Source organism: Benincasa hispida, chromosome 10 (genome assembly GCF_009727055.1).
Source record: "Benincasa hispida cultivar B227 chromosome 10, ASM972705v1, whole genome shotgun sequence".
In the NCBI taxonomy this organism is placed as follows: Eukaryota; Viridiplantae; Streptophyta; class Magnoliopsida; order Cucurbitales; family Cucurbitaceae; genus Benincasa; species Benincasa hispida.
The window spans coordinates 56,161,623-56,170,918 of NC_052358.1; the positions used below are offsets into that span (position 1 = coordinate 56,161,623).

The 9,296-nt window shown below is 42.2% G+C and overlaps 1 non-coding gene across 1 annotated transcript; it reads left to right on the forward strand.

The window, feature by feature from the left end:
• Positions 1-8,960: 8,960 nt before the first annotated feature.
• LOC120089614 lies at positions 8,961-9,064 on the forward strand. The gene has a single exon (XR_005485287.1). It is a non-coding gene; the product is annotated as a small nucleolar RNA R71 (small nucleolar RNA).
• Positions 9,065-9,296: the final 232 nt, after the last annotated feature.

Sequence of the window (9,296 nt, forward strand, 5' to 3'; positions counted from 1 at the left end):
CTGAGTCAAGCCAAATAATACAATCTCTTGTATTTCTTTGGCTCAATCTCGTTATGTACAATCACTTGTTTAGGAATTGGACGAAATATCTTTCTCAAGATTGGCTTCCTCCGCTCCCTGACTGGCGGTGGTGGTGGTTCTCTACCCTTCTGATTGTCTTAGCACCACAGCACAGCTTCTACAGAACTAAAACTATGATTACAATATATAGAGAGTAAGGATCTTGATAATTTCCCGAACTCCTTTACTCTGGAGGGATTTCATCTATTTATAGGCATCGGTCACGTCCACTTGGTGAATGGGTAGCATTAAAGTCCATTCCTTGGTCAGCATTAAAGTCCATGCCCTGGTTAGCCGCCTGACTCTCGGAAGCTTTTCAGACTTCACCTGCTGCGTGGAAGCTTTTTCAGACGCCGCCTGCTGCAGGTGCCCATACTTACAAGTAGTGATGTGACACAATCAGCCTAGATTAATGTAAATTCTTTGCGTTGAACACCCTCCGACGCATGGCCCATGCGTTAAAGCTTTTCTTGCGACACTTATCTAATGCGTTAGCGTTAATCTTCGCGCTGAAATCCTGCAATACAATGCGTATTGCCGCGATATTTAGAAATAAAACTTATTTTGTATGAGTTTACTAATTTTTGAATAAATCCATGCGTTTCTTCTAAAAATGAGGAGAATTTATCATTAAAAACCTTAGTTATTCCAACTTAAAAGCAAAAATAACTTGTATTTCTACAAATTATCACCACCTCCAAATTTGACCAATGTTTGTTCTCAAGCATTCCAAAATAATTCTTTGTTATCTCCTTTGTCTTTAAGTGTGCAGATCAGTTATAAGTTTGAGATAAGAGTTTTGAAAATATAACTCAGATTGACTTTTTTCTAAAAGGACTAATGTTTAGTTTCAGGTGTAGCAGGCCTTTTATCACAACTCCTTTTATTTCTCAAAACATTCCCTTTTTTTTCTAAACCAGCAATGCGTTAGATGCTCTTTTTAAAATAAATATCGGATAAAAAGAAAAAAAAATTATGAACTCACTTACCCATGCATTGTTCCAGGTATCCCACTTTCATTTTGGCTTGCCCCCACGGGTGTCATGTGAGCATCCAATTACGGCTAAGTGCCTGTTCCAACTAAACTCATGCAATTTTAAGGTTTTTCTTTTGAAGTAATGACAGAGGAGTTGCGTTTAATATTTTTCTTATTTTGTTCCCTTTTCTTTATAATGTACCCATTTGATGCGTCTTAACTTGGATTTTCCTCATCCCCAAATTTGGAGATGAGTTATACTCATTGCTAAAAGAGAAACAAAATTTAAAAAAGACTTTGAGAGTCTGAAAGGAGTTTAAGACTTAAAGCTTGCACGCGTTAGAAGGTAAACATAACATTTTTAGAGAAGTTCAGGCCTTGTTGATTTTACTAACACCTACTCTATACTTATAGATTTCATATAGTTGATATCATTGAGGTCATGCAAAGCACAAGACTCAGGAAATATCTAAAGAACAAAAATCAAGTATGCCAAGGTCAAATGCAAGGAACAAAATGATAGGAATTTCTCATTCATTTTCATAAATTCACATGAAGTAAACAAATAGGTCAAGCAGATACAAAAAAACAATTAAATCAAAATACAAAAATAACCGAATACCCCAAAACTCTATTGTGCTGGCGTGTCATCTCTGCGTTCTTCCTCAGGGTCTTCATCCATAAAATGCAAAGGGTTTTTAAGATGGGCAGATAGTGGAGGCAGAGCAAACATTCCAACCAAAACCTAATTGATGTATTGCGTTGTGTAAACAAATTGGTCTTGCATCCGTCTTGTTTGCTGCCTTGATAATCTCTTAGAACCCGATTTTATTGTTGAAGACCTTCGATAGATGTGGCCAGTGGTTTGAGTTGATCACTGATAAAAGTTTTCAACTATTCTAAGTCTGTGCTACGTTGAGGTGGTGTTAGTTCTTCATTTCTTCCAACTGGGTCTTCAAAATTTGCTACGTTGCTTGACCCTAGCCCAGTTGGTTCAAAGGTTATTGGAGGGGACACAAGGTTGGAAATTGGACTTGGTTGGGGTGAAGGAAGGTAATAAAGGATGTTCTGATCTATATGAGTTGGTTCTTAGTGCGTTTGATCAGAACTCCCTTTTGGCGGGGCCAATGGTGAGTCATGGAAAGATGCGATTTCCTTCCACGTCTGGATTACTGTCAATGTTGAACACTTCGTTTATCTTGTCAATTGAGAAACGCACTAACACCCCATCAACAAAAGTTGTGTTCTTCTCCATATCAAACTCACTGTTGTAGAACATGTGGACGAGGTTAGGCCAAATACAGGTGTGCCCAATGCAGAACTGATTCCACCCCAATGCGTTTATTGTTTCTGTTATATATATTGGTTGTGGGTGGCGCTCGGGAAAGAAGCCCTTTTCTACAAGTATGTCATTAAATTGATGCTTTCTTCCCGAGGTCTTCATAGGTAACGCGTTGGTTACCTTGCACTTTCTTGTCGCGTGCTCTTTGGCTTCCCTTTCCAGCTCTCTCAGTTCATTCTCCAATTCCCTTTGGAGAGTCGTCTTCCTTCACCCTTGCCTTACGGGCTGATATTCTTCCAAGTCCTGCTTTAGTACGTCAGGCCTTGAGCTACTTCCATGCGTTGTATCCTCAGGGTCGGATGCAGATTGCTCATCTTCTTCCTCCAATATTAACTTTCTTTTCCTTGTTATTCTTTCTTATTTTAAGAGCCTTTCATTCATGTCGGATGGGCGTGATTGAGATGCATCAGAGTCAATTTTCCCTTCTTCTCTATCTTCTTCTTCCCCTTCTTCTCTTAATTCTTCTTCTAGTTCCTCTTCAAGCATCATAGCATACTGTTCCACTTCGTCTAATTCAAGTGATGCGTTCGGTGGGTCTGAACGCACCACCTGCTCTTCTTCTTGACTTTGATTGAGAGACGACAAGATCGCACCAAAAACTTCCTGCTCGTCCAGTCGAGCCAATTCTGCCAACTCTTCAAGATTGCGCTTTGACGCAGGACTATCAGAGAAGGGTATGGGTGGAGTAGATGAAGAGGATTCCACTGGGGTATGAGGCGTCCCAGGGGAGGATATGATGATGGGCGAATGAGGTGTTTGGCTCGACGCGTCGGATTCCACTGGATAAATGGTGGCTAAGGGCTGGATCAAAAGTGGTGGACACACAGCTGGTGATGGTGCGTTGTGGAGGTAGGCTAGGAGTGGGTCATGCGTTGCACCCACCATAGTGATGTTAGGAATGACGGGTGGTGGGGCAGGCCTGGTGTAGGGTTTAAAGGTGGCCGTAGATGACGGACGCGTCCTTGGTTTTGTAGGTGTTTTGGCCCTTGGTTTAGGCGTAGTTTTGGATTTTGGTTGAAGGGTCTTAGGTTTAGGTTAAGGGGTTTTGGCCAGAGGGGTAACGAAGGCTTTGGAGGTTTTGGAAGGGAGTTTCGTATGTGTTAGGGATAGTTTCGACCTAGACGGCCGCTGGGAAGAAGAGGTGGCTCTGTTGTGCGTGGGTTTGGTTTGGGTAAGGGTTTTGGTGGTTTTTCTAGGGTACGGGGGAGGTGAAATCAAAATAGAGGACGAAGAATAGAAGCTTACCGGTGAGTCGTTCCCAAAGCTCAAGGTCTGGTTCTAGCTATCTGAGGCGGACGACATTGTGGCCAGAGAAGCTTGAGCGAATCGGAATCGAGGGAGACGAAGAGGCTAGGTTTTTTATTTCTCAGAGAACTCGAGAGTGAATGAAGAAGAAGAAGGCACTCGAATCGTTGGGTCTTTTTATAGGTTGAGAGAGAATTAGTGGCTGACGTCAGGCAGCGCCTAACGTCTGTAATAAATGTAAAGTTGAAGAGACATCTCGGGTTTCTAAATACTCGAGTGTTTTTGTGTTCTCGAGATGCGTCCCTTCAACTGGGCCATGCGTTAGACTTGCGTCTAACACGTCCGTTATTCCCACTCGATTATACACAACTTTTAAAGAAAAACAAACAAATTTCCAACTTGTATAAAAGCAAAAACAAAGAACAATCAATCTTAAAACAACAAACAAATAAATCAACAAATTCAAACGCATCGTAAAATACAGAATGCAAAAAGACAAGGATAGAGGAAGCGTCCCTGGAATATATGGCGATGCAAATGCAGGGATACCTCGACGCGGGCCTCAACTGGCTTCGTGTAGTGCGAGAGATGAACTTTGGCGTTCCAATCCATCTTCAAAGTAAGGCTTCACTCTTTGGCCGTTTACTTTGAATGCGTTGGTGTCATATTCTCATGTTATTTCCACAGCTCCATATGGAAAGATTATCTTAATGATAAAGGGTTCTGACCACCTGGATTTTAGTTTTCCTGGAAACAAACGCAGACGTGAATTGAACAATAGAACTTTTTGGCCAACAACAAGTTCTTTCTGACTAATGTATTGGTCATGCCAACGCTTTGTCTTTTCTTTGTATAGCTTGTTGTTCTCGCGTTCAATTGCCACTCCTCGAGCTCATTGAGCTGAAGTTTGCGTTGAGCGCCCGTGGCGTCCAAGTTTATGTTTAACTTCTTAACTGCCCAAAACGCCTTGTGCTCCAACTCTAAAGGTAAGTGACAAGCTTTTCCAAATACAAGAGAGTATAGAGACATACCTATAGGTGTTTTGTAAGCAGTCCTGTAGGCCCAGAGCGCTTCATCCAACCTCTGTGCCCAATCCTTCCGCGTTGCATTGACGACTTTCTCCAGGATAGACTTGATTTCTCGATTTGATGCTTTCGCTTGACCGATTGTTTGTGGGTGGTAGGCAGTGGCGATTTTATGCCTAACATTACATTTTGCAAGTAATTTGAAAATGATGCGATTAATGAAGTGCGTACCTTTGTCGTTTATCAGGGCTCTTGGCGTTCCATAGTGTGTAAAGATGTTCCTGGTAAGAAACTTAGATAGAGTGGACGCATTATTCCTAGCACAGGCTACTGCTTCTACCCACTTAGATACATAATCTACTGCAAGTAGGATGTATTGTTGGCCACATGACAGGAGAAAAGGTCCCATAAAATCTATGCCCTAAACATCAAACAGCTCAACTTCGAGAATATTGTTCAAGAGCATTGCGTCCCTTAAAGAAATATTCCCAGTGCGTTGATAGGGGTCACATTTTCGAACAAATTCCCTCGCATCTTTAAAGAGGGTGGCCCAAAAGTATCCGCTTTGAAGGACCTTCGCTGCAATTCTTTGCCCGCCGAAATGCCCTCCGTAAGGAGAGTCATGACACTTAGCTAAGATGCATTGTGTCTCCTCCTCCGGAACGCATCGACGCATTATGGAGTCAGGGCCTTTATATAGAAACGGTTCTTTCCAAAATTAAAACTTGTTGTCATGAACTAACCATTTCTTTTGCTGAGAGTTGAAGTTCCTAGAAAATTGCTTGCTGGTTAAATAATTGACTATGTCCGCATACCAAGGTTCCCTACCTTCAACTCTAAACAGGCTTTCATCAGGAAATGCGTCCTTGATTTCACTTTCTTGGACTTGCATTTCTTGATTCTCTAGCCTGGAAAGGTGGTCAGCCACCTAGTTTTCTGTTCCCTTTCTGTCCTGGATATCAATATCAAACTCTTGTAGTAGCAGCACCCATCTTATCAACCTTGGCTTCGCGTCCTTTTTGCTCATCAGAAATTTTATGGCTGAGTGGTCGGTGTATATGGTGGCTGACGCACCAACTAAGTAAGATCGAAACTTTTCAATGCCAAACACTACAACCAACATTTCTTTTTCCGTAGTAGTATAGTGTTCCTGAGAGACATTTAGTGTTTTGGACGCGTAGGAGATGGGATGTATCAAATTACCCTTCTTCTGCCCTAACATTATTCCGACTGCCACATCACTCATGTCGCATATGAGAGCAAAGCGCTGCGTCTAGTCAAGTGCTATCAGTACTGGAGCTGTCGTCAACGCATACTTCAAGGTTTCAAACGCGTCAGTGTAGTCTTCATTAAAGTCATAGGGCCGATTTGCCTCTAGTAATGCACTCAGAGGTCGCGTAATCTGAGAAAATACTCTAATGAACTGTCTATAGAAGCCAGCATACCCTAGAAAACTTCATAAAGTTTTAACATTTGATAGTGGTGGAAGTTTTGCTGTGACATCTATTTTGGCTTCATCTACTTCCAAGCCAACCTTAGATACTTTGTGACTTAAGAAAATTCCTTTAGTCACCATGAAGTGACATTTCTCCCAATTCAGCACCAAGTTTGTTTCCTCACATCGAGCGAGGACGGCCTCCAAATTATCTAGGCATGACTGGAATGAGTCTCCAAAGACTGAAAAATCGTCCATGAAGACTTCAACGGTATTTTCTAGGAAGTCAGAGAAGATAGCCATCATATATCTTTGAAATATCCCAGTTTCTTTACACAGCCCAAAGGGCATGCGTCTGAATGCAAATGTTCCAAAGGGATAAGTAAACGTGGTCTTCTCTTGATCTTCCAGATCTATCAAAATATGGTTGTAACCAGAGTATCCATCGATAAAGCAATAAAATTATTTGCCCGCAAGTCTGTCAAGCATTTGATCGATGAAAGGAATGGGGAACTGGTCTTTCTTAGTTGCTGCATTGAGCTTCCAGTGATCCATACAGATGCGTCAGCCTGTGACAGTCCTCGAGGGTATGAGTTCATTATTGCTGTTGACTATCACGGTCGTTCCCCTTTTCTTAGGAACGCACATGGACTGGACTTACCCAGCTACTGTCGGATATAGGATAAATAACTCCCGCGTCCAACCATTTTAAAATTTCTTTCTTGACCACTTCTTTCATTATGGGGTTCAGCCTTCTTTGAGGCTCGATTGATCCCAACTTCCCTTCTTTTAGCCTAATCTTATGCATGTAATAAGATGGATTAATGCCACGGATATCTACAAGCGTCCAGCCTATTGCACGATTCTGCTTTTTCAGCATCTGCAAGAGAGATTGCTCATTAGGCTCTGTAAGATTTGCGAAAATAATCACAGGTAAAGTGTTGTTGGTTCCAAGGAATGCATATTTCAAGTGTCCAGGTAACTGTTCCAACTCGAGTTCTGGTGGTTCTTCAAGTGATGGACGCGTTGGTTTTGTCCACCGCTCACTCAAACTTGGCGGCTCTAATTCTTTCAGGTTCTTCTCTAACGCGAGGACCTCACATACATGATTCTCTTCTTCAGGCAACTCAATACTGTTTAGTTGACAATCTTCACTATCTGGGAACTTTAATGCATTAAGCACATTAAACTTCACCTCTTCATTGTCCACGCGCATAGTTAATTCTCCTTTATGCACATCAATTAAAACTTTTCCAATAGCTAAGAAGGGGCGTCCAAGGATAATTGGTACCTCCCTATCTGCTTCATAGTCCAAAATAATAAAGTATGCTGGGAATATGAGATTGTCAACCTTCACCAGAACATCTTCAATCTTCCCTTCTGGGTACTTAATTGTTCTGTCAGTGAGCAGAAGAGTAACATAAGTAGGTTGTGCTTCGCCAATCCCCAATTTCCTAAAAATTGAAAGTGGCATGAGATTAATGCTGGCTCCTAGATCGCACAACGCATGACCCACATCCAATCCTCCTATCGAAAAAGGAACTGTGAAGCTCCCAGGGTCCTTCTGCTTCTTTGGTAGACTGTTGCTTACTAACGCGTTACACTCCTGCGTTAGCACTATTACTTCCTTCTCACTGACTTTTCTCTTCTTCGTCAAAATGTCCTTCAAAAATTTGACATACGTTGGCATCTGCTCTAAAGCCTCAATAAGTGGAATGTTGATATGCAACTGCTTTAGGAGCTCAATAAAGCGCTTGAATTGTTGTTCATCATTCTTCTTCATCAGACGCCTAGGGAATGGTGCATTCAAAGTCACCTCAAGCTTTCCCGCGTTAGACGTACTGGGTTCTGAATGGCTTGTAGTCTCGGGCGTTCTTTCTTCCTGATCCATTAAACGTGTGATGCGTTCTTTCAAAATACTGCTATTTCTTGGATTCATTCTTCTTTCTTCAAGAGCTATTCCACTTCGCAACGTCACCACATGACATTGCTCCTTCCCATTATTGTTCCCAGGTGTTTCAATATTACCAGGTAGAACTCCAGGTTGCCTGTTTTTCAACTCGCTCGCTATCTGCCCTACCTGGATTTCCAAGTTTCTGATAGATGACACCTGACTTTTCAGCAACGCGTCATTCTAGGCTATGTACTCCTTCAATAGATTCTCAAGTAGAGATCCTGAGCTCGACGCCTATCCTCCTCTATTAAAGGGTTATTGATGTTGTTGATGCATTTGTTGAAATACAAGCGGCAGTCCATTCCTTTGCTGATGGTTCACCCCTGGATGGTGCTCCTGATGATTTCCTCTTGTCCAAGAAAAATTCGGATGGTTTCTCCATCCAGGGTTATATATATTAGAGAATGGGTTGTTTTTTATGAAGTATACTGACTGAGGGTTTTGTGGACATTCAGCATAGGAGTGAGGATCTCCACGGCCCACACAACTAACCATGGGCTGCCCAAACGCCTCTACCTGATTCACCTTCTGCTGATTTGATGTGTTTCCCAACGTTATGTTCTACAGAAAGCTGGTCATCGTAGCCACTTGAGCAGAAAGTGTGGCTAACACGTTGGAATCGATACGTATCATCCACCCATTCCATATTGTGTTTCTGAGATCTCTTCTTCCTGTCAGCTCTTCCATCATACGTATCATCCACCCATTCCATATTGTGTTTCTGAGATCTCTTCTTCCTGTCAGCTCTTCCATCATACGTATCATCCCCCCATTCCATATTGTGTTTCGCAATGCGGTCAAATATCTCTTTAGCCTCAGTGTAAGATTTGTCCATAAGTCCACCAGCTGCTACTGCGTCTGTTGCCATCTGCGATGCTCTATTCAATCCTCCATAAAACATCTCCATTTGGATTGTTAGTGGTAGTCCATGGTTTGGGAAATTCTTGACCAATCCCTTAAAATGCTCCCATGCGGCACTTAAGGTCTCAGCATCTTCTTGCTCAAAATTCATAATCTCTCGACGTCTCCTCGCGTTGGTGGTAGGTGGGAAGTATTTTTGCATAAATTTTTCCACCATCTTTTCCCATGTGGTGATTTCACCAAGCTCTAGTGAACTCACCCATTGTTTTGCATCATCATGCAAAGAATAGGGAAACAAGGACAGCTTGATCGCCTCTGGGGTGATTCCAGGAATCACAAATGAATTACACGTTTCTAGGAAATACTTCATGTGGGCGTGAGGATCTTCACCACGACCC